A 23,641-nucleotide genomic window follows, 5' to 3' on the forward strand; every position below is an offset into this window, starting at 1 on the left:
TAAGAAACTAATCAAGAGGGAGGACTCTTGCTAAAATGCTCAATTCCTATCTAGAAAGGCAAAGAGGATGGACATCAGAAGAAGGAGAAAAGAGGAAACAAGTCAGGAGCCTGACACAGAGGACCTCTGAAAAGCTCTGTCCTGCAGACTATCAATGCAGATGCTGAGACTTATGGGCAACCTTTGGGCAGAGTACAGGGAATCTTAGGAAAGAAGTGGGAAATAGTAAGATTTGGAGAGGACAGGAGGTCCACAAGAAGAGCAAGAGAACCAAAAAATTTGAACACAGGGGTCTTCCCAAAGACTCATACTCCAACCAAGTACCATGCATGGAGAAAACCTAAGATGCCTGCACAGATGTAGCCCATGGCAGTTCATTATCCAAGTGGGTTCCATTGTAATAGGAACAGGGACTGTCTCTGACATGACCTGATTGCCCTGCTCTTTAATTACTTCCCCGAGGGGGCAGCAGCATTACCAGGCCACAGAAGATGACAATACAGCCACTCCTGATGAGACCTAATTCACTAGGATCAGAAGGAAGGAAAGGAAGACCTCCCCTATCAGTGGACTTGGGGAGGGGCATGCATGCAGAGGGTGCAGGAAGGGAGGGATTGGGATGGGAGGAGGGAAGGAACCACAGGGGGGATTCAAAGTGAATAAAGTGTAATTAATAAAGAAAAAATTAGTAAAAAAAAAACAGTAAAAAGCATATATCAGAAAAAAAGAAACTCTAGTTATGTAATAGAGTGCAGGGAGTAACATAATAATAGAGAGGATAGGTGCTAAGGTTTAAATAAATGCTGCCCAAAAATCCAAGTATAAAAGCTTAATAATTGCCATATATATGTTTTTTGAAACTATGGACCCTGAAGAAGAGTGAGCTACTATATGTCCTTACATTATTGGGGAAATGCCCTAAAAATATTTACAGCTGTTCCATTCTTTCTCTCTCTCTTTTTTTCCTTCTTTTGCTCTCTCACCTTCTTGAATAGACAGGTCAGCAGTCACTCTTACATGTTGTGCTAAGCTTTCTGAGACCCAAAATATGGGTTCATCTGATTTGGATTTTACCATGTGTACTGTAAGCTAAAAGAAAGCTCTATTTTATAAGGAGCCAGTATCAGGCATTTCATTGCAATAATTTCATAGAGTCTGATTAGAACACTGAGGAAATATTTATCGTCCCTAGAAAGGGAAGGAAAAAATTAAGACTTAATTTAGAGAGTCAAAGAACAGCCAGAGGTATGCCCTACCAAAATGCCATTTATCTGTTTTGCCCAAGATTGATAGAGGATTGCTATTTTGAATGCCCTCTAAGAAAAGCAATTCTATGCCCTTCCACTGAGAGTTAACATCTCTTATTAAGGGAGCAGTTCTGTGTGTGTGTGTGTGTGTGTGTGAGAAAGAGAGAGAGAGAGAGAGAGAAAGAGAGAGATTAAAATCTGTTAACATACCTCCTCAAAGCAATTTCTCTAACATTTATGGGGTATTTCAGGTATTGCCTCAAACTGATATTCATTCAAAGGGACTATATTCTCTCTATATATATTTTGCGTTCCAAACATTATTTACACAAACCTCTTTCCCACCCCACCCCCTTGGACTCTCAGAAGCCAAAGAGATGTCTATTCTCTCCTGATATGTGAGTACTAACGTGGACCTTCCATTCCATAATGAAAGAAGAAGACAAGCTTGACCCTGCCATGTCTGCGATGTGGTGCTGTTTTCCTGTCTACCTCTGGGCTTCTCTTCCTGGAGTTGAGTCACAACACCAAGGCACTATAGGAGATACAATTCATGAAAAATGTCTGCCATGATACTAATACCTTGCCATCCCTTTCTGTTCTCATTTTTACTTTTTCCTCCTCACTTTTATTTTTCCTCCCTTTTTCTCCACCTTCTCCCCTTCTCCACTCATTTCCTGGTACACCTCAGTGATGGTAAGGAGCTCTGCTGCTGCCTTCCGCTCTGTCTTATGGCTCACAGAGATGGTGGCTCTCATTTACAAATGCCAGGCACTTTGGGACACATCCTCATCCTCGTGTTGTGTTTTACTCACCATGCTTATCCCTACTAGATATTGTTTCAGTCACATGTCTGTGCCTGTTGTTGTCATCTGCTCCCTCAAATAAAGCGTGAGGTCTTAATTTCACTCATGGCCTTAGGTAAAATCTTTATACACTGACTCTGGGCTGAGCCACTTGGTCAACATGATATAAAGAAACGAGGCAGTCAAGGCACGAACACCGTCACACTAGGATTTGTGTGAAGACTTTCACTATTGAGATATTTCCTCTTCCAATCAACCACTTTATTTAAATAATCAAGAATCCATGTGCATGAAAATTTAAGACACTAGTTAAGTTCCACACATGTTCTCCTTTGCCAGTCAACACTAACTTGATTCCCATGCCTGAGATATTTTAAAGTAGATTCTTAAGTCCAAATCTAGCTACCTCATCAACAAGACCAAATAGAGTAGATATAATATATCTCCATGAATCTATGTCTCAGTTGACAGAACCCCAAACAAAGAGTGGTGGTTATTCACACAGTCCAAGAACCATAGCACTCCTCACTACTAGTTCTCATATTCCACAGAGCATTGCTCTCCGATCTTCACAAGAATCTGATTTCCTAGACAAACTTGACATTGGAAGTAGCTTGATTTACTGAGTTATTTCATCTTCCTGTCTCCAGGTCAGCTTTGAAAACTGATAAGGATTCATTTATGTCACAAACAGTAAACAGGTATGAAATACGAATAAACTACAGTTTGTGAAAAGCACATAGGAATATGTGGTCAATTTATGAAGAGTTGTTGCATTAATGATAGTACTTTGACTTAACCACTGTTGTCATTTTCTGTCTCTGTGTTCTTGGATGGCTATAGTAGTATAGAAGTAATTCTGGTCAGAAAAATAAAATAACTAAGCATAAATTCAAGTTCTGACTCAGACTCACTTATAATAATGATGAGCACACTAGAAAACCTCATTTAAGATTCCTGAGGCTTTTATTTCCTTATCTGAAAGATATGGGTGGGTGTACTGGGATGCTTTGACTGTGAAATCAGACAAGATGACAAGGTGTTCAACAGAGCATCTCTTTCACCAAAAGTATTTTTTAAATGTTGTACAAATTATTCCTTGAAGAGCTGAGTTTGGCACCCATGTACATGGCTTCCACAAAATGCATGTAGCTAGAGAGCATTTAAAATGTGCATAGTTCAACCTGAAATGAGTTATAAACTTCAATCTCATGCATCATGACTGAGATGCAGCAGAAAAATAACCCTGTGGTCAACATTAAATACTTGATTTATGTTTTGTTATGTGCTGTGCTGTAACATTTTATCTATACCATAGGTAAAATCTTGTAAAAATTAGCACAATTATTCCTTTCACTTTTTAAAAATCTGGTTGCTGGAACATTTTAAATTATGTGATTTCCATTAAGGCTAAGGCATTAATATAGCATAATATAATGTAAGCATTATAGTTCTGTTGGCAGCACCGGGATGAAGATTTCTCCTGTATTTTCGATTACAATTATATGAAAGCTCAAAAACAAAGGATTTGGTAGAGAAAATTGAGTTCTTAACATCCTCGGCATTATGCAAATGAGACTCATGCTGAGAAGGAAGCACTATAAATGTCAATGTCTTTCTGAAGTAAAGCATTAAAGGGTCACAAGTGACAAGAAGCTTCTCCTAAATCTAAGTGACAATGTGGTGTGGAAGGAGCAGTAACCTGGTGAACTTGAGTGAAGTTGGTGGAGAGGAACAAATGTGCTGTGCTCCTCGACCTTTCTGCCCGTCCCACATTGCCACTCACAAACCACATGTCTCAGCATAAAGACAGAAGTTTTGTATCTCCAGTTCTCCATAGAATACAAATGCTAAACATACAGGATTACAGCTACAATTTGTCATGTACTGCTTGAATCTGAAATGCTTCCAAAACTCGTGTGTTGAAGGCTGGATCCCTAGTGCATCATTGTTTTGAGAGCATTTGGGGATATGAATGGATCATGGGGGCTCTGATATTATCAATAGCTTATTCCATCAATTGTTTCACAATCAGATGGCTATAGGCAGGTGACAGAAACTTACAGGTCGGGACCTAGCTGAAGAAAGTGATTCCTAGGAGTCTATACCTTATTCTTTATTCTCAACCCTTTATGCTTCACAGCCACAGTGAGATGAACACTTCTGTTCACCATGACCTCCTCCTGTTGTTCAGTTTCACCACCAGCCTAGTAACCATGTGACTACAAACTGAAATCTTCAAAACCATGAGCCCAAATAAACCTCCCTCTTGAATAGGCATTCCTCAAATACTTTTATAGCTATAGAAAGCCAAGACAAGTACTCTCTGCACACTTCTCCTCTGGTAGATGCTGCCATCACTCCAATCATACAGATGAGGAAACTGTCAAAAAGCTGCAGCCTGCACTCAGAGCCTCATGGATAAAGATTAGAGTGATGGAACTGAATACAATTCATTTAAAGTTCCTTGTCATTTGAACCTTTGACCATTTCCTTACACTGTAAGGAAACTAAGGGAGATGAAGGAACATAAAGCTAAGATCAAAGAAGGATGTGTACTTGTGTTATTGTCATTGTCTCAATAGAATATAATCTTTAAATGATTAAATCCCCCACAAGCCCAAATGAAAAGTCCCAAAATATAAGGACGGACATAAGCCAACTTCGTAAACTCTGATATGTTAATAGAGACCTGGATAGGGACCAGTAAATCAGAGAACAGACATTTACAGCTCATTAAGAATTCTTACTTACTGCTACCATGGCCCCTGCATGTTCGCTACAACAAGATGTGTCCTGGGTCTTCCCGGGTTTCCTTTCCAAGCCACTTTAGATTTCTAGATTTACCATTACAGCCCCAGAATCCAATCACTTCTTTTTTTTCCCTTTCTTTTCTTTTCTTTTTTTTTTTCTTTTTTTTTTTTTATAAAGTGAAGGATAAATGCCCTAAGAATTTTGATATTTTGTAAAGGTTGGTGGGTTTTATTTTGTTTGCTCTTCTACAGAGGCTAGCAGGCACTGGGGATTAAGAGATAGAACAAATACAGAAAGGGAGATTTAAGGAAATCTCTCAGCGGAGATGAGCCTGCAGTCAGAAATAGTCCCTAGGAGTGTCATAGAGGATATAATGGGGACCAGCACACTTGAAGATCTCCATCTGTACACCCTACAATGCAAAGGCCCCTCACAGGGCAACAGTCAAATCTCTGTAACAACCACCACTGGCACCTCGGTAGACGTAACTATTTTGACAAATGTTTTTGTTCGATTTGATGCAGAAATTAAAGTTGGATTAGCACATTTCCTCACATTTGATGTCATGTGACTGGCATCCTCAGTTTTTCTTGGCAGTAAAGCCGGCTGAGCCTTAAAAGGAGTGCTAATACCGGTGGCTCCACTGTTCCCCAAATTGGTGGGCTCCAAATCCCAATCAGCCCTACACAAGAAGGCATGCGCCATGGGGTGCAATCAGTGTCAATTTCTCCTAAGGAAACTAACTTCTGGAAGAGCAATGTGATTTAAATATAAAACCGAGAAAACTGGTGCCTGGATAGTATGGGTATTCTCAGCAACAAGCCAGCACCAGTGTTTTCTTGAGATTAATACTAATCCCATGTATTTATTCAGTTCCCATTCTTACCCGTAAATCTTTTGCTTTCTTTGTTTTAAACACTGTTCACTTTACTGTGCTTGGAACGGCATTTTGGAGAATGCATGCAGGGCCTAGAATTAAATTTTTGAGTGGCCAATGGCCTACCATTTGTTCAGTTTTTGTTGTTAAAATAAACAATATGATGCCTAGATGCTGAAAGAGAAACAGAGTCTCTGTTCAAACCGTGCACAGGAACACCTATCTATGTATACAGCTTAATCAGAGTTTAGTTGTTATTTTCCATATAATTTGCAAGCTAGCCTTCTACAGAAGAAATGTGAATCCAGGCAAGGTATGTTAGTTCTTGGAAACAATGAGTTAGTTGAAAATGAAGGGCTCAGTAAAGCAATGCATCCAGTGGTATACAAATGGATAAGATCCAAGAGTCTAAGATTATGGTAGATCAAAGCACAGACATCTGGTGACCTTTGTTTATTTGTGCAAATCTCTGCCATGTGTTGGCAATTACATTTGTTTTGGAGTGATTTCTTGGAATGTGAATGTAAGTTTTGATGCCTCCTAATGTACTCCTGAAATCCATTTTACATTATTTATTTGAATGCATTAATGAGCTTTGTCTAGTTAATGAGTTTTGCACCACAACGCCCCCGCTCCTCCCCTGTATGTGACTTCGTCTCTATCTTTTACATGCATCCCATCACAGAAAATAGATAGCAGCCACTGATGGATCAAAACTAAGTCCATGTGTCTTCCTTCAGCAACCCGTAGAAGCACGCTGTAAACTGAGTTTGAAATGCATGCTGTGATGTGATACTCTCCGTGGCATCCTCCTTTCATACGATAGGGCTGGACAGAAGCCCAAACTTCAGGAGAGAATATGATTCCTGGAAACACAACTTCTTACTGTCTAACACTTCTTTTTGAAATATTTAAGTTGTGTGAACACATCACAGAAAACATAACACTCTGTGTCATCTTTAAATCACCCTGGGTGGGGATCGTGCCAAGAATCCATCAATTCTGGATGCAGTAGGAATAGCACAGGAAATGTTTTTATTTCAGTCCTGAATTCAAATCCTCTGAAACTGTCTGTGTGCCTTCTCTGCCTCTTATTATAAGACGAAGAAGAAGAAGAAGAAGAAGAAGAAGAAGAAGAAGAAGAAGAAGAGAGAAATAAACTACAGAAAGTCCAGTTTCAGACATTCAGTCAAGGACTTCGTAAGGATCCATGAGCAATCAGTAGTAAGTCTCACGAATTAAGTAGTGGAAGCATCTTACATCTCTTGGTTATAACAGAACAGTACACAACACAGAAACTCGAGGCTCAAATTTAAGTATCTCCTCTTTTGAACTACCTAAGACTAAGTAAAGTTATTTGGCCATCATTAGTCTTACTTTCCACCTTTTATAAAAGGAGATAGTCACAGTTTCCACTTCATCAAGGTTTTTCTAAAGATGGATAGAGATAATCCATGGAAAATGCTGAGCACGGTATGTTCATTTTAGCTGTTGCAATAATGGCTCAGTCTAGAGCCAACATCTGTACCATGATCCTTTTCCTCCTCATGCAGATTTTACTCCTTGGAGTTTTGCTTCTTCATTATTATTATTATTATTATTATTATTATTATTATTATTATTATGTCTATTCTAGTCCCGAAATCTTTTAACAAAAACAATGAACACTTCCCTGTTTCATGTCCTAAAAACAACAACAACAAACAAAATTGAAAACAAACAAACAAACAAAATTTCCCAGGACTTAAGGAGTAATGCTCAAAGCTTTGAAGTTTGTATCCAAATAAAGGCTTCCATAAAGGATTCTAAGTGTGGGCGCCATTCCTTCCTGGGGACATCTACTCTGCTCAGACAATACCTGTGTGTTCACATTGTGCTCCTTTCTTCTGCATGACCCTGCTCTAGACTACTGGCATGTAAGGGTCAGCAAGTCTTATATCAAATGATTTCTGAATAAAGACTGGAGTGTCCGTCTATTTTAGAACTGGAAAGTCCCTAAAGTACCACTTTACAGATGAGAAAACTGAGGTCAATCGTCTTTCCATGGTCACACAGCTATTTATCAGCAAACACTTTGCTGCATTGCTGGCCTGCCTGGAGGGATAGAGCCTCAGAGCAATTAAGAAAAATATTTGTCAGCAATTGGCCACAAACTTGCTGACGAGTGATCTTTGTCCATTTGTGAGAAATGGCACAGAAGGTGTGCACCTAGTAAGAAAAGGAAATGAGGCTTGTTTGGTTGTAGGTACCAGTTACATTTCAGGCTTGCAGTGCAAGGAATGATAGAAAGGGGTGGGGGGTGATTGTAAGAAGGCTTCTGAAATGATTCCTTGCGATCTGATCTATTATTTACCTCAAACACACGGTCTCTCTGTATGGATTTGGTCCTGACTAATGTTCCCAAATACGCTGAGGAGACTGACTGAAGTTGGAGATTCTCTGAGATGTTTGCAGTCAAAATAATGAGGAAACACAAGAACCAACAGTGCATTACTTTGAGGGGAAGTGTGTCTGGTGCTAAGAGCTAAACTGTGATTTTTCTCTAAGATAATAACTCTTTGAGCCATGCTTCATTTATATAGTGCTGTTTAGCTATCTAAAAAATGATCGGGAAAATGAAAACTATCTCTTATACCACAGCTGTGTCTATGTATATATGGGAGAGTGAGGTGGTGCAAGACAAATCTCTGCTTATTCTCTATAAATTTTAGGAGAAAACACTGTGAATTTGAACCATAGTCATAAACGGACATTAATTTGTGTTTTGGTTTTGAAGCTTAAAACTAGTTCTGTCACTATAGTCAAAGATGTCTCCTTTCAAGACCTTTAAGTATCTAGGTTTCCATTACTTATTTTTATCTTATGTACATAAATGTTTTGCCTTCAGATATATCTATGCACAGAGAAGCCAAAAGAGGGCATTAGATCCCCTGGAATTGAAGTAACAGATAGCTGTAAGCTGCTGTATGGGTTCTGGAAACTGAACTTCAGTTTTCTGCAAAAGTAGAACATACTCTAGAAGGCTCTCCCATCTCTCCAGTATTAAATTATGTTGTTGTTGTTTTGTTTAAATATATGGAATATATATATATATATATATATATATATATATATATATATATACACACACACACATATATAAACAGAGTAGAAACTGCTGATATTTTCTAGCTTCCCAGGCAGCCTCACTTAAATGTGGCTCGTCTTATTGCTCCATGGTCTAGATTGATGTTGGTGGTTATCAGATATAAAGTAATACATAGGGAATGAAATTCAAGGCTCCGAAAGCCCTAACCTGGGCAGCTTAGTATCAAATGCGTTAGTTTCAGATGAAGAATTATATTCATTTTCTTTTAAAATCCCCCATGTGGTTCAATCACTTATCCCATTAGATGCACCATGGAGGCTTCAGTTGCTAAAAAGGTGGCAGAGTTCAAAAGTGAATTAGAAAAAATCATACGGGAATAGTATGGAGCAAATTCCAGTAGGCAGTTTCACTGTTTGTCCTGCCACTCAGCCTCATGAACTGGAAACTGTCAGCTTTTTTGGGCCAAAATAGACGTTGTCAAACCATCAAGAGGCATGCAGACTGCTCTGCCTGGAAGCTGAGGTCTGATTTGATTTACTTGTCCATTTTCATGGTGGTTCACTTTGATATTTTCATTCCATGCCACAGAATCCCTATGTATTGTATCAGGGTTTTTGCAGTCACTTACAAGGCTCAAATCTATGGACCATTTTGTTTACATAATTTCCCCATCCTATGCTAGAAACAATTTCCTATACAATGGGCAGTCTGTTAGACTGCTTTCTTTAGGAGCCCCTTGAAATAAAACCTTTTCCACTGAGCTATATCAGGAGATTCTGCTAAATTCTTAATATTTAGTGCTGCCTACCTCAGCAATGCTTAACCAAAATCAAGCAAATGTTTAACAAAGCTTCTTTCTGTTCTGCTCTATACATCCTGTCTAGCCTTCAAGCAGGACAAAAGCCAAATGCCTCACAAGAGTCTTGCAAGAAACATGGAGAAATTGAGCATTTGGAGTTGCTCAATTGAAAGCAATTAAACCAAGCTCATAAACTTCAGCTAGTCCAGTTCCTGAAGGAACGCTAGAGAGATAGGTTTGGGGAACCACCAGGAATCTCAGGAGAGTGGAGAATTGGACTATGGACCAGACATTGCCATAGAATCAAAAGGGTGGAGGCACCATGGCTACCCTCTCCACTAATGGGAGGTTACCACAACAGAAGCACGACCTCTTCTGGATCTTTAATATTATGTGGGAAATGATACTTCATCCTCAATATCAATAGCTGTCCTCTTACCCCTTAGTCCCCTTCATTCTCCCCCTCTTCCATTTCCTAGTCGTTTTCTTCTCTCTACCTCTCTTTCTCTGTACTTATACACGTAAAATATATTGAACACAAATTTAAAACTCTGAGAACTTGGGGTTGAGTTGTTGCTTTGGCTTCCATGGAAACTGGTAGAAGCATATTCTCTTCCTTTAAGACTCTTAGCAGAAGGAAGTGTCTTTTATAGGAACTTTTACAGGAGTTTATTCTCCAAGCACTGAGAAGTGATTCTGTGACTAAATACAAGATCAAGCAGACAAAGCAGTAAATGTGAACCATGAGTAATGAGTTCCAGACAGAAGATATTCTTCTGGGACACTGGGTCGCTCAAATTGAAGTCTTGCATGATTTAACATGACTCCAGACATGCTTGCATCTGTGTATCTTAATTTTGTCCCTTTAGTCTGTTTTTGCCAAGAGATGTTGATAAACCAACATAAATCTGAAATTGAGGGAGATGACAGATATTCTGAATAACAGAATAATGATTTGAGTTTTAAAATATTTGGTGTACCAATTCAATGGAGAACATGTAGCCATATGGAATGCAAAGGTGATTGGAATGATGTTTTGCTGTTCGATATGAACATTGCATAAAGGATTTTTATATGTCAATATAACTTTATATCAGAACCACCTTATGAGGTAGATCACTACATGGTAGGGAAACCGAAAAGTGAAACCATAAAAAAAGAAAAAAGAAAGAAAGAAAAGAAAGAAAGAAAGAAAGAAAGAAAGAAAGAAAGAAAGAAAGAGGGAGAGAGAGACTTGCACAACTGATAGATCTCAGGGCCAGGATTTAAAGTCAGGCAGCCTGGTTTTAGAGTCTACACTATGCAGAGGTGCCTTAGCATGTCTTACATGCGCAGGAACAGGTGGGGAAATGTGACTTAACAGCAGCACATAAGGAAAAACAAATAAACAAACAAAGCGTGGAGCGTAAGTCCTCTGGGTGATGTGGCTGGCAATAAAAACTAATGTAATGTAGCCTCCGGCTGCAATAAAAGAAGTGTATAGAAGGGAGTTGATAATCTACAGTCTAGCTGCTTAGATCTCAGTCTACAATCCTTTTCTGTGAAGAGGTTTGGAGGGAAAAAAAATGAATGGGCTATGTAATCTGAACATGTAGGGAATGGAAAAAATCCTGAAACATAAATAACGAAGAGTCATAGTGTGGCATAAGAATTACTATTATTCTACATGACACTAAGATCAAAAAGCATGAACTTCAATGAGTCTAAGTGTGGCTCAGCCTAAGGAAGCATTTCTAGCAGTGGTATATGTCAATGGTATTCTTAAAAGATCAATACATCAGGAGGGGAACCACAATACCTCTAGGCTGTGATGGTAAAAACAGGACCACCTACCACAGTATTTTAGTCTAGATAACCTCTAGGTCTCTAACACCCAGGAGCTGGATTCGATCATACCTTCTAAATGCCATCTTTGCTCACTGAGCTGGAAGTGCCTTGTCATTCTCTCAGCCCAACATACTAATGTCTCCTTTTACATCACTGACTGCTATAACCTCAGGTTTCATAGAGGAGACTGAGTACTTTCTGCACTATACATAATTTCAACTCATTGAGAAAACACTCTTGAGATTTTTCCACAACTGTATGTTTAACTCACAGACTTTGATGACAAAGTAATTCGTCCAAGACAACTCCTTACAGAGGTAAATTAAGGCTATCACCATAGTTTGGATCTTGACTCTCCACAAAACACACGTGTGAAAGACTTTCCTTGATATGGTGCTATCGAGAAACAAAGGAAACTTCAATGGGTGGGACCTAATGGGAGATCTTCAAATATGGGGTGTACCTTTGAAGGGAACCCTTTTCTTCCTCTTAATTTTTGCTTAATAATGAAGTAAGAGATTTGTCCTCATGATTAACTTCTACCATCATGGGCAGCTTGTCATAGGTCAAGCCAAAAGAACCAGTCCATCACAGACTGATTTAAACTGGGAGCCCAAATAAGTTCTCTCCTCATAAAAAAAAAAAAAAAAAAAAAAAAATTACCATAATACAGTGTGTTAGTCATAGGAAGCTGAGTAACAGTCTCAGTTTATTTATCTTCAATGGAACCAAGGAAAGGAAAACCATGGGAAAATCACTACACAACCGGAAAGAGCTAAAAGCTGAGACCAAAATGCCAGAACCAAGTGCAAAGCACTATCAAATAGCATAGCAAATTGACTATAGACTCCCATGTAAGAGTCATGTAAAATCTCACGGTTTAACTGGCTAAGAATGTGACAAGCTGCTTCTTTACACAGCCATGAATTAAACAATGTTTTAAAAACACAAGATCAAAAGTACATTTAATAAAATTATTTTGAAATTTAACACACACAGTGTGTGAATGAGGGCTTGTCCAAATGCACTTGACTTTTGCTTACAGATAGTGCAAAGAGATTGCATTAAAAGCAAAGACAGCCACTTCATTGTCAGTAGGTGATACTACTATCTGGTCCAGAATTCCCTGTGCATGCCCCAGGAGTTGATCTCTGCAAGAAAGCTGGCCGGAATACTGGATGATTTGAGTAATGACTTCATATATATGATTTCTGAGAGTTCTATTTGATAAAACCAAGTCCTCAACCCTCATTATAAGAAGGAACCCACATATTCAGCCTCAGTGGTCACAATGCAGCAGAAAGGATCACTGAGCATGCCCTTTTGTCAAATTTCAGGAGGCAGTTGAGAAATGAGCATGGTGGAAAATCTGAAAGCCATATCTCAACAGTTTGGTTAGACTGAATGATAGGAACATCCCAACATGGTAGCCAAGCTTTGGTGCCTGGATATGGATCCCAACGTTGTTTTTCCCTGCTGTAGAAAACCAGACATTAATGTTTTCACTCCTTGTGATGCTGACCATACTCTCCCAGTGTGCTTATGGGTAGGAAATCTGAAATTGCATAAAATCCTTTTAGCATAACGCTACACTGGCTTAACGCTCAATAAATTCTAGAGTGCCACAGTTATGGAAAAGCAATTTCTAATATCTGTAGGATTATCAGGAAAGATGAAAAATATGCTGGGACACAAAGTTTAAGTTCTGGAAGGAAGTTGCTCAAGGAGGCATTTCAGCCACCCCTTCAATAGACAGAGCATTGTAATGAACAAAGCTAAGGAATCCCAGCTTCCTGAGAGGTGGTTAACAGGCTGCCATCCATTGAGGCATTTAAAATGCTTGTAGGATCATTGACAAGAAGAAACCCTGCTGAGAAGGGATTAAACCAGAAGCTCTTGGAAGTTCCTTTTTAGATTTGGGACTGTGCAGAGCGCTAAAGTCACCACGTGATTAACTCATATTTTCTGCCATATACGTTGCCCCTGGTTGCTAGGGAGGCCCAGGCGTGTGACACACATCTCACATAGTAGGAAACTGCTGAGCACTGGTACTCAGAGTAGGTTTCCAAACTCAACCTCAAGGGTCTTTAGTTTCCCTGAGAGCTATCTCCCTCCCTCTCTGGTAAATAGTTGTTTATCCCTGCTCCCATAGAAGTTGTGCAGAATGACAGAAAGATGCCGTCAGCATGTGGCACATAGTAGGACCTCAATAAGTTGGCTTTATCTGTAACCTCAGCCACCAGCACATATTCTTGGTCACTGGCAGGAAATGTCAGCAGAGAATACTGGCCTGGGGCAAGAACAGATGCCTCTAGTAGGATGTGGATGGAAAACAGCAGGGCAGCATGGAGGGCCCAGGCTGGCTGAGGTATAGGGTATGAAAATGGCTGGGAAGCCAGTAAGGTTGCAAAGAGAGTGAAGCTCCTGGGATTTTTTAAGTAGAAATCAAGTCCCTGTGTTTTCGTCTGGGCTCATAAAAGACAGAATCATAAAAGACGACATTCTTTGTAGGGCACAAACTCTGTCAGTTGCCTTCTCTTTGGGAGTTAAAATTGTCACTGGTAAAAGCCCTTGAAATCCTAAACTACATTTACCTGAAAAACAAACAGGAACAGTCTTGAAATTGAGACGATTTATCAAGAGACTAATTATCTTTTAAGCTAGTCTGGAATAGTAATGAGCCGTTTTTACACGAAAGCAGACCCCTGATGGATATTGCCACATCACATGCTCCGGCACCTTTCCCAGGAAGACGTTCCTTCAGGGTAACTTCCCACAGCAACCCATATGTGAAGTGAACAGTGGGAACAAAACTTGCACGGGTACAAAGGAGGCAGGCCCTTTTCAAAAGCCGTAACTATCTCTAAAATCTCCACGGCCTCCTGAATATTCTAAAAGGAAGAAGGATGGAGTGCTTAAATACACGAAATCATTCAAAACAGGCGGGCGCTAACGAACACTCCATCACTTACTGAGAGATGCCCCAATCTAGAGCAAAGATTTACATCTAATCACTGAAAAGAGGAGCTGCTGGCTGTCATCGTTAGTCTGTGAAACTGAGTCCCAGTTCTGAGTGTGAGGAAAGAGCTGTGTGTGCACAAGCATGCCCATGCGTGACCGCGAGCACAGGACACACGTGCGGATGCCGGTGGGGCCTGCAGACAACTTTAGATAGCTCAGGTGTCATCTACCCGGTTTTGTGAGAAAGGATCTCTCACCGAACCCAGAGCTCACTAATAAGATAGGCTGGCTGACCAGTAAGCCCCAGGGATTTGCCCATTTCTTCCTTCTTGGTACTGGGATTACAAGTCCATGCCACCGGCTTTTAAAATGTGTTCTAGTGATTGAACTCAGGTCCTTGTCTTTACTCAGCAAGCGCTTTAAGTGACTGAAGTGTCTCCTCACCCCGAGCTCTATTTTTGCAGCCAGTAGTTTCAGTGTTCAGTGGGGCTCGCTAGGCATTGGCTCAACTTGGTTTTCCCTTTGTAACAATCCCAGGACACAGAGCTGCGCTGCCACGAGATCTGCTTTTCTAAAAGAGGCATCGGAGTCTTTGCCTGGTTTGTTGGTTAATTTTCAGCAGATATCCATCTACAAGTGCAGGACACTTAAAGTTCTGAACAGATGTGACTGGGAGTATGATCAGCCAAGCAGTGTGCTCTCCGTGAAAGACATACACGATGACTTAAAACAACAACAACAACAAAAAATCATTGAGTAACCAAAATAATAATATTGAATGCAAGATTTTAAAGTCAAAATTAATTGGAAAGGGCCCGGAGAGATGGTGCGGTGGTTAACAGCCCTTGCTGCTCTTACGGAGAACCTGGGTTCAGTTTCCAGCACCCACATGGGCACTCACAGCTCTCTGTAACTCCAATTCCAGATGACCCCATGGTTTCTTCCATCTTCCATGTGCACCAGGCACACACATGGTCTACATGCTTACATGCAGAGAACGTATTAATAGACATAAAATAAATGAAAAAATACTTTTAAAAGATTATTGGAAATAAATCCGTGATGAATAAAAACCAACATTTTCAATAAGGGTAGGTTTAACACTGCAAATTCATGCCTAAACTCAGCTTCCTCATCCTCATCCTAGGCATGCTACTGAACAAGGTTACCACCATGTTTAAAAAGCCAGACCAAGCTTCAGTGGTGATAAAAACCAGCCTAACTGTTCCACAATATGCCCATGGGTAAACTTTTTCCCAAAGACCGAGTTCCCAAGGTTTGGTCATCAGTTCTAGCTGAACTAAGGTTATTCATATATAGAAGGATAATCTAACATTGATAGCCAGGCCACTATTCAAGTTCTCACTTCACTGGTAGACCCTAAGGAGGGCTGGAAAGAGATCTCTACTACTACTCAGCTTTCTCTGACACACAGGTCACCATTATATTAAGGGTTACAATGGGCCCAAAGTCATTCCTTACAAAAGAACTGTACAGTGAGAGGTGAGTTTAATATGTAAAAGTTACTCCAGAAGAATGGACCAGATCAGGAAGTAGAGGATTTCATCCATTCTGCAATAGCAGAGAGAATCTGATAAGAAAGCAGTGTTCATTCACAAACACTCTTCAAGGAGTACACAATTACAGAAGACACAGAGTAATTCTCTGTTTGCTGCTCATGATTGCCAATCGAGTTATTTGGAGAAACTACGGGCTCTGCACCCAAAATGTTCTACCTGGGGACCTTGGGAGATAGACAAAAATAAGAGAGAGCATTATAGAGATTTGTGATTGGCATGTCATGAGAAACAGACCATCTGTCTCTCTCATACTCTCTCTCTCTGTTTTCTTCCCCTTCTCCTTCTCTTTTGCCTCAGATTTCTTTCCTATCTAACATCCGAAGATACCAGATTCTCTGCCTGAGCTGAAACCTTGAACTGACAGGCTATGAGAACAACACTTTCTCTCCGAAAGTATTCCAGATCTCTCTTCCAGCCAAATCAAATGACAATGAAATTTTGTCTACAGTTCTAAGGTGCATTATTCACAAGCCCTTGGAATGTAAAATTGCCTTTTTAAAAAAGTTAAATCGACTATCTGGTAGTGAACGAGCACAGTCTACAAAACACTTTATCTTTTTTTTTTCCACTGAGTGACTTAATAGTCCCTCCCATAATCCAATTACATTGATTCCTTCTCTATCAAATGTCCACAAATTCCAACACAGTTCGGAGTTGCAAAGAACGCTACTGCTGAAACAACAGGGAGGCAGCTCTATTCAGTTTTTTTTTTTTAATACAGAAATATCCACTTAAAACAGTACTTATTTTTAATAGAGCTTTCCTCTTAATTATGACATAGCATTAGTTCTTTCAGTTCTTCTGAACTTTCATAATGACGCCATCAAACAGTAACAGATATAAATTTCTATAACCTGAATTATGCAATTTAATCATAAAACAAAATTTTCCTATCCCTGAAGAAAGAAAAAACCTCCATGATTAAACTCCAGTGATCAGGGACTAAACTCAAATTAAATTTTAATCTGTGTTAAAGTTAGGTTTTAAACAGTAGCATCAGGAATGATTTAAGAGTAATAATAAAACATTTACTGCTATATTAAAAGTCCACACTCAAAGTGTTTACCAAAAATTAAACTGTAGTTCTTTTTAATATTTTTGCAAATTGCAACTGTCTTGCAGATGTCTTTAAAACCTCTTGAAAGAAGAGGTAATGTCAATGCAGAAGTATCTGAAAGACTCCCTTCCCCCACCTCCAATTCATTCCATCTCTTTCCCGGAATCAAAACGCTCTTCTTGACATTTTGTTTGCCAAACAAACAAAAACACTATCATCCATCCATCCGTTGTCCGTCTATCCGTCAGTCCGTCCGTCGGTCCTTCCATCCATCTGGCAGATGGCTGCCTCAATGGGAGCTAACCTTATTTAAGTCTCTGCCCACTCCCTACTCCGGCTTTGATTTAAGACAATCTCAAGTTACAAAATTTCCCAACTTTCTAGCAAAGTCCAGAGTGAGAAAAACAGACTGCCGGTGACAGGTCCTGGCACTAGGAAGATGCTCATGCACACAATCTACCGGAGCACGAGCCTGAGCCAGAGACAAATCTGTCCTCTCTGCAGAGGTGCAGACAAGGCTAGAAACAAAACTGCTTTTCATGGCGCCCTCAAAAGCAGAGGGGCCCCGAGTAAAAAGTTGGAGAAGGTCACCATTGCCCTCTAGTGGCCAAAAGTGCAATCTTCTGCATAAGAGTCCATTTCCAGAAATGCACATGGCTCTCAATGTCAGAGTAAAATAAAAGCAGAAAGATGCTTAGTTATCCTCCTCCACTGTTTTCTTTAGACCTTCCTGCTCAGAAAGAAAACTGTAGGTGACCGTAACAGTAATCCTGATGCACCAGATGGGGAAGTCACAAAGTGTCCAACTTTCTCCTACTTTTCTTCTTTTTTTCCCTCCAACAAACCTGTGGATTTTGTTCCTTTTTGTTTCCATTAAAATTTAACATTCAATTTTATATAGGTTAGATTTCTTTATATATTTCTTGAGCACCAACTTTCAAGTGGAAATGTTAATCGTTTCAAATTCAAAATAAAGGACAAGAACTCTTGACAGATTTGCCAACTTCTGGTGATGTGATGACCAATTTGGTAAAGAAGAAATTCATTGAAAATATGTTTTGGTGCATTAAAAATCACAGAGTAGTGAACATATAAAGTGAATGTATATTTCTAAGGAAGTGCTTAGAAATTCATAGCAATTATGTGGACTTGATTGTGCAAGAAAAATGTTCACTATCTTATCTCAATTCCACATTCCACGGGGTGTATTTTGTTATTAGTAGTGTGTGTGTGTGTGTGTGTGTGTGTGTGTGTGTGTGTGCAAGTGTGCCTATAGTCAAAGCAAAAAATAAAAGTCAATTTTGAAAATAAGCTCAAATAAACACAGCATACGTTTTGAACTTCCAACATAAAAACACTGGAAATGAAGACCAAAATTCGTAAGTTTTTAGGTTGTTTAGGTGGTTCTGAAAAACAGATTTACATATAATAGATCAAAGTTTAAGCCAACTGTCTGCTTTCTAAGTTAATGACATCCATAGGAAAGGTTTCAAGACACACAAAGCTCGTGGGAGTGTAGTTTTTACCATCATAAATCAAGCCATAAAGTCAATGTCATGGTGATTCCTATATGAGGATTTCCAAACCTGAATCCTGACAAAGTATCCTTGTAATTCTATTCAAAAATGAAAGAAAAAAATATGAATTATGAAGACATGTGCATTAAAGGGCCATGAAATTGATCCATATTTCCCCAAATGATGACATAGCTCTCCCCCTCTGCACCCTCCTCTCACATAGGAGCATTCTGAAGCCACCACAGTAAATGGGAAGATATGAGTTCTGTGCCATAAAAAAGGAAAAAAAAATAGAGCTGTAACTTTTTTCCAAATTAACAAAAGATTGCATCTTAATTGAAAATAGAATTTAAGTTTCTAGTAATTTGCTGTGGAGCACTGATAAGTGTTCTGAGCATAATGGAAGTTCTGGAGTGTTATCAAGATAGCCCAGTGCTTCCACAAGAACTATTTTTAAACGCTTCTTCCCTCCTTCTACTCTTCCTCCTCCTTCTCCTTCTTCTTTGCAATAAACCCACTTTGAGCATAAGTCCAAGTCCAACCTCACCAGATTATAATTGTTCATTCTCCTACCCAGAGAGGTGGAGATGATTCTCCCTCTCTCTGCCTCTCTCTCTCTTTCTTACACACACACACACACACACACACACACACACACACACACACACACACCATATAACATCCTGACAAGTATATACAGTTTTTGAACTAATAATTAAAATAATTTCAGTAACTGATGGTTATTAATAAAGGTAAAGTAGAGATACCAAGTACTTAAGATGCCTGATCTCAGAAAGCAAGATGCAAAGCTCATTTCCACACAGCAAAGTTTCCTGGCCTTTGGATGCCTCTGCCTGGTCTCTACTGAGCACAGCTCACATTCCTTTGCACTAGGCAGGATAAATGTTTTGCACAGCGGGTTCGAATTCCAGAGTTTAACTAGCCAACCCTAAAACTCAAGAGCCAGAGATTGTTTAAGAAACTTAACATGCCTGTGGCTTCAGGGTCCCTTTGGTATTACCCACAGCTATGCTCCTTTGTTTTGCAACTTTTATCCCTTTGTTCTACTAGAAGAAGACCAACTTGTCAGGATAGAGCATCCCTTTCTAAGTTCGGGGACTCCTGTCTCTGGTACATAGGAAAAAACAATTCCAACATTATTGAAATGAAGGTCAGTCCCTTCTCTGTTTCCTCTGCTGGCCTTAAAGGCGCTCTCTCACTCAGCTCAGCCTTGCGAATATGTTGATGCGGTGAGAAGGGATATCCTCGGTCCTGAGAACACGTCTGCATGCTGGTCCCCTGGAAAACCCAGACACCCCACAAAACCCTTGATGTGAGCTGCCAGCCCTAGCGATAAGGAAATTGATCTCTCAGCTCGCCAGATTAATTATCACTGCTCTTTGTGATTAAGCAAAAAACTTACTGCTTCTTCGTACACAGATAAGAACGATCAGAATAAAGTAGGAAAAGATTTGGGAGCCATCATAAAAGATTTCTTGAAGAAGAAAAGGAAGGGGAGACTTTAGACAAATCTCTACCCTCCTGCAGTACGAGGCTTTCATTAACAAGCCCACTCCCAGCCCTCAGGGACGACCCTTCGTCGTGCAGAAATGGAACTGTTAAATAATTAGAAGATGCGATTTCTCCATAGCAGTGCGATAGCCCGTGAAATTCCTGCTATTATTAGCAAAAGCAACAGGGCTTTTTCGACCATCTAGGGAACCTTTCATTCGGGGAAGGTAGAGTGCGGAGCCCTGGAGAAATTCTGGCCTTGGCAAGAAAGAGAGAGCTGCAAGCTGGACCCGCGGTCTCCTGGGTCTCACTTTCTCCAGGGACAGGCGAGGCTGGGTTGGAGCGAGAGGGAAGGATGCTCCAGCCGCCACCCCTTTTCTGCCACTCCTGGCTGTTCCTACACAGCGGCGCGGAGGCCAACCGAAGGGAGGGAGGCCGGGCTTGCGGAGGAAGAAGAGCAGGCTTGGAGCGCTCCGGGAACAAGCGCAGGCTTTCGGGGAAGGTTTGATTCTCAAAGTTAACAGTGACCCTGGAAAGCTTCCTCTGGCGCAAGCCTGAGGCCAGCCCGAGCCTGAGCGGTTCTGAGTTGGTCTGAGCGGCTCGCGGACCATCCCCTGCTCGTCTAGGAGGTTCGTAAGGGTGAAAGGAGCCCCAGAAGAGACTCTGGCTGGAATTTGGAAACCTAGTGCGCACCGCAGCCGCCGGCCTCGGAGCCGCAATCGACAGACCCCGACCCAAGCTATCAAAGTGCGGCCAGTCGCGGCACCTCCCGGACGCCTGCTTTCTTCTGGGCTTTCCCCTCACTCTCTACACGGGAATTGAGTCCTGGGGAGCAATCAGTGGAGGTACTGGAAGACCCCCTAGGAGCCCCGCAGAGAGCAATCTCGCCTGGGGACCAAACGCAGCCCCGGCAGGCGAGCACCACACAGGGGTCGACTTTCCCTAGAGACGTGCCGGGAGCGGTCTGGTCTGCGCGTCCAGAGCTCAGCTCTGCAGTTCCTTGCCCCAACCCAAAGCAAACCCCCTGTGCTGAAGCCTTGGTGCAACAACCCCCCCCGGGGGGGGGGGGACAGGACATCAAAGAGCAAAGGAGCGCACATCTGGTGCCTCAACCCCCTGCTTTGCCTGCGCCCACAGCTGGCTGCCTTCTCTTTTTTTCTGATTTTTAAAACAAATATTCTTTAACCCCCCGCCCCAAACACACACACAAAAGCCCTCCCGCTTTACGTGATCTCCAGCAACCCCTCGGGCACCCGGTCAACAGACAGTCTCCTCCAGAAGCAATTCTTTCCCCTTTTCTGCCTACTCCGAGAAGCCCCATCTAGACGGGCAGAGCGCCTCACCTGGGGGCCTTGCGGGTGGACGAGACCTCCAAGCCGGCGGTCCCTGGCACTGGGCGAGCGCAGCGGTGTCAGCCCGGGCCCCGGTCCGAGTCCCATTCACAAGTCGGCGGCGGCTGCGAGCTGCCCCCGCGGCATCTGCTCCTCGGCCCGCGACGCTTCCCTCAGCTGGCGGCAGCCGCGGAATGAGCCGCGGAGCGCGCTAGTGGCAGGAATGAGAAACCGGGGGGGAGGTGGCGGGCAGGCGGGCGGGTAGGGGGGAGGAGGAGGGAGGCCGCCGCTGGGAGGGAAGGGGGGCGGAGAGGAATCGGAGCTGCTAGACGCGGAGAATTGGGCCTGGAGGAGGCGACGGATGCCTACCCTGTCCGCGCCCCTCCCCCCGGGGGCCCCGCGAGGTGCCAAAGCCAGAAATAGGTGGCCGCCCCTCCTGCCCCGGGTCGCAGAGCTTCGTCTCCTGTGGGGGGCTCAGACAGAGTCTGGAGCGACTGAAGTTGGGCTCCAGGGATGCACAGCCAATCAGGAAGGGCGACGGAGGGAAGCAGGAGAGGGCTTGGGAGCCCCCATTTTTCTCTTTTGCTGAAATCCGCTCCAGCTGGACAAGCTAGGGCCTCGACTGGCCGGCTGGCAGGAGGGTGGATTGGATGGGAGGCTTCGCCCAAGTACTCGGAGTTGGGGAGCGCATTTTGTTCTTTATCAATGGGCACTTTACCCTCTGGAAATCCCTCCCGGTTGACCACTCCTGCCCAGCACCCTTCCCAGCGAGCCTTCAGCACCCCAACACCTATTGCGAAATCCTCTCTTAAGGAGAGAGCGGTGAAGACACTAGAAAGGGGCGTTAGGACTTGGGAAGAACTCACTCTTTTTTCCTAAATTTCTTCTACCCTACATGCAAAGCCTTCCTTAGGGTCAGCCCCGCCTGGGGTGTTCCCTGGTTTCTGCTCCAGCCGAGTAAAATCAACACCCCCATCTGGTAGTTTCACTTGTTGCCTACCGGAACGGACACCACAGAGCCCCCCCAACCCCAAGGCCTCCAGAGAGAATGCCATTCGGCCAGACGATGGGCCTAACTGAAGAACTAGCTGCACCCTGACTCAGCTTCCTGTTTGTCTTCTCCCACAAGGACCCACGATTGCAAGGGATACCCTAACCTGCTACCCGTCCACTCTAAGGTGCCTGGGCAGAAGGGTTGGCGCTTCGGGGCGGGCGGCATGCCAGGGACTGGGCTGGTACCTGGTACCAGGTGCTCTTGGTACCAGGTAGCAGTGTAGGGACCCGCACTGTGAGTGGGGGAACTAAGGCTCCTTGCCTCAATGGGGATCTCGTGCTAGGACAAACTACCAGTCTGGAAGGTGGGGGAAAGAGTTTCCAGTGGGTGAAGAATGAGGAGGATCGCTGTGGCTTGGGTACGGCGACCCCAGTAAAAGAACAATAAAAAGACAAGGGGAAAACTGGGTGATGCAGCAAAAGCAAGAAAGACCGAGGGGGGAGTTTAATGGGAAAAGGTTAAAAAGAGGCCGCTGAAGGAAGAGAACGCCAGGACCCAAAGCGCTTGGGAACGGCCCTGGAGAACAGATGGTGGCTGAACCCCAGCACCAAAGCAGTTATCCACCCGCCCCGGGGACCTGGAACTCTCACAATTTCTTTGGTTCCCCTTGGGCTCCAGGCAGTATGATCAGAAACTAAGGCGCAGACACGACGGCAGGAATATCTGCTCTGTGTCTGCGTTTTAGGTAGCATCTCCGTGTCCCTGTGACACTGGGTGCCGCCCCCCCCCCCCCCCGAACCCCCCCCGCCAGCCCCCAGTCACCATCCTGCTGGAAAAGGAAGAGCCTGTCATTCCGTGTGGACGTGGCCTTTAAACTGCCCACTCTTCTTCTGGGAAAAGGGGGCGCTAAGCTTTCAGCTACCCACTTCGCTTATCCCTCCGCGCCCGCTTCCCTCACTCCCGACCATGCCCAAAGTGCCAGGCCTCCCACCGCACAACACGCGCTGCCGCGCAGCAGCTGCTGAGCTCTGGGCTGTCAAGTACTTCTCTGGAGAGTGTGAGTTCTCTGCCTGCGGCTCCTGCAGCAGGGACCTAAGCCCCATCCACCATTAGGCTAGGTTGTGCTTTCTTCTTGATCTCTTTGGCTCTGTCTTAGGTCAGTGTTAAGTCCTAAAACTTTGGGGCACATCTCAAGCCACCACCGGAAAACCCCACTGTAAAAAAAAAAAAAAAAAAAAAAAAAAAAAAAAAAAAAAAGCATAGGGACTGCTACCTAACCATTCCCACCTCC

At 42.6% G+C, this 23,641-nt stretch overlaps 1 protein-coding gene across 1 annotated transcript in view; it reads right to left on the reverse strand.

Moving 5' to 3' along the window:
- Positions 1 to 21,550, reverse strand: part of Cdh11 (cadherin 11) — a 160,981-nt gene extending 139,431 nt beyond the window's left edge. Inside the window, exon 1 of the mRNA XM_055621406.1 lies at positions 21,369 to 21,550. The gene's annotated coding sequence lies outside the window, so the exon portion shown is untranslated. The remainder of the gene's footprint in view (positions 1 to 21,368) is intronic.
- Between the last annotated feature and the right edge of the window lie 2,091 nt (positions 21,551 to 23,641).

Source organism: Psammomys obesus, unplaced genomic scaffold (genome assembly GCF_907164565.1).
Source record: "Psammomys obesus unplaced genomic scaffold, mPsaObe1.curated_primary_1811, whole genome shotgun sequence".
NCBI lineage: Eukaryota > Metazoa > Chordata > Mammalia > Rodentia > Muridae > Psammomys > Psammomys obesus.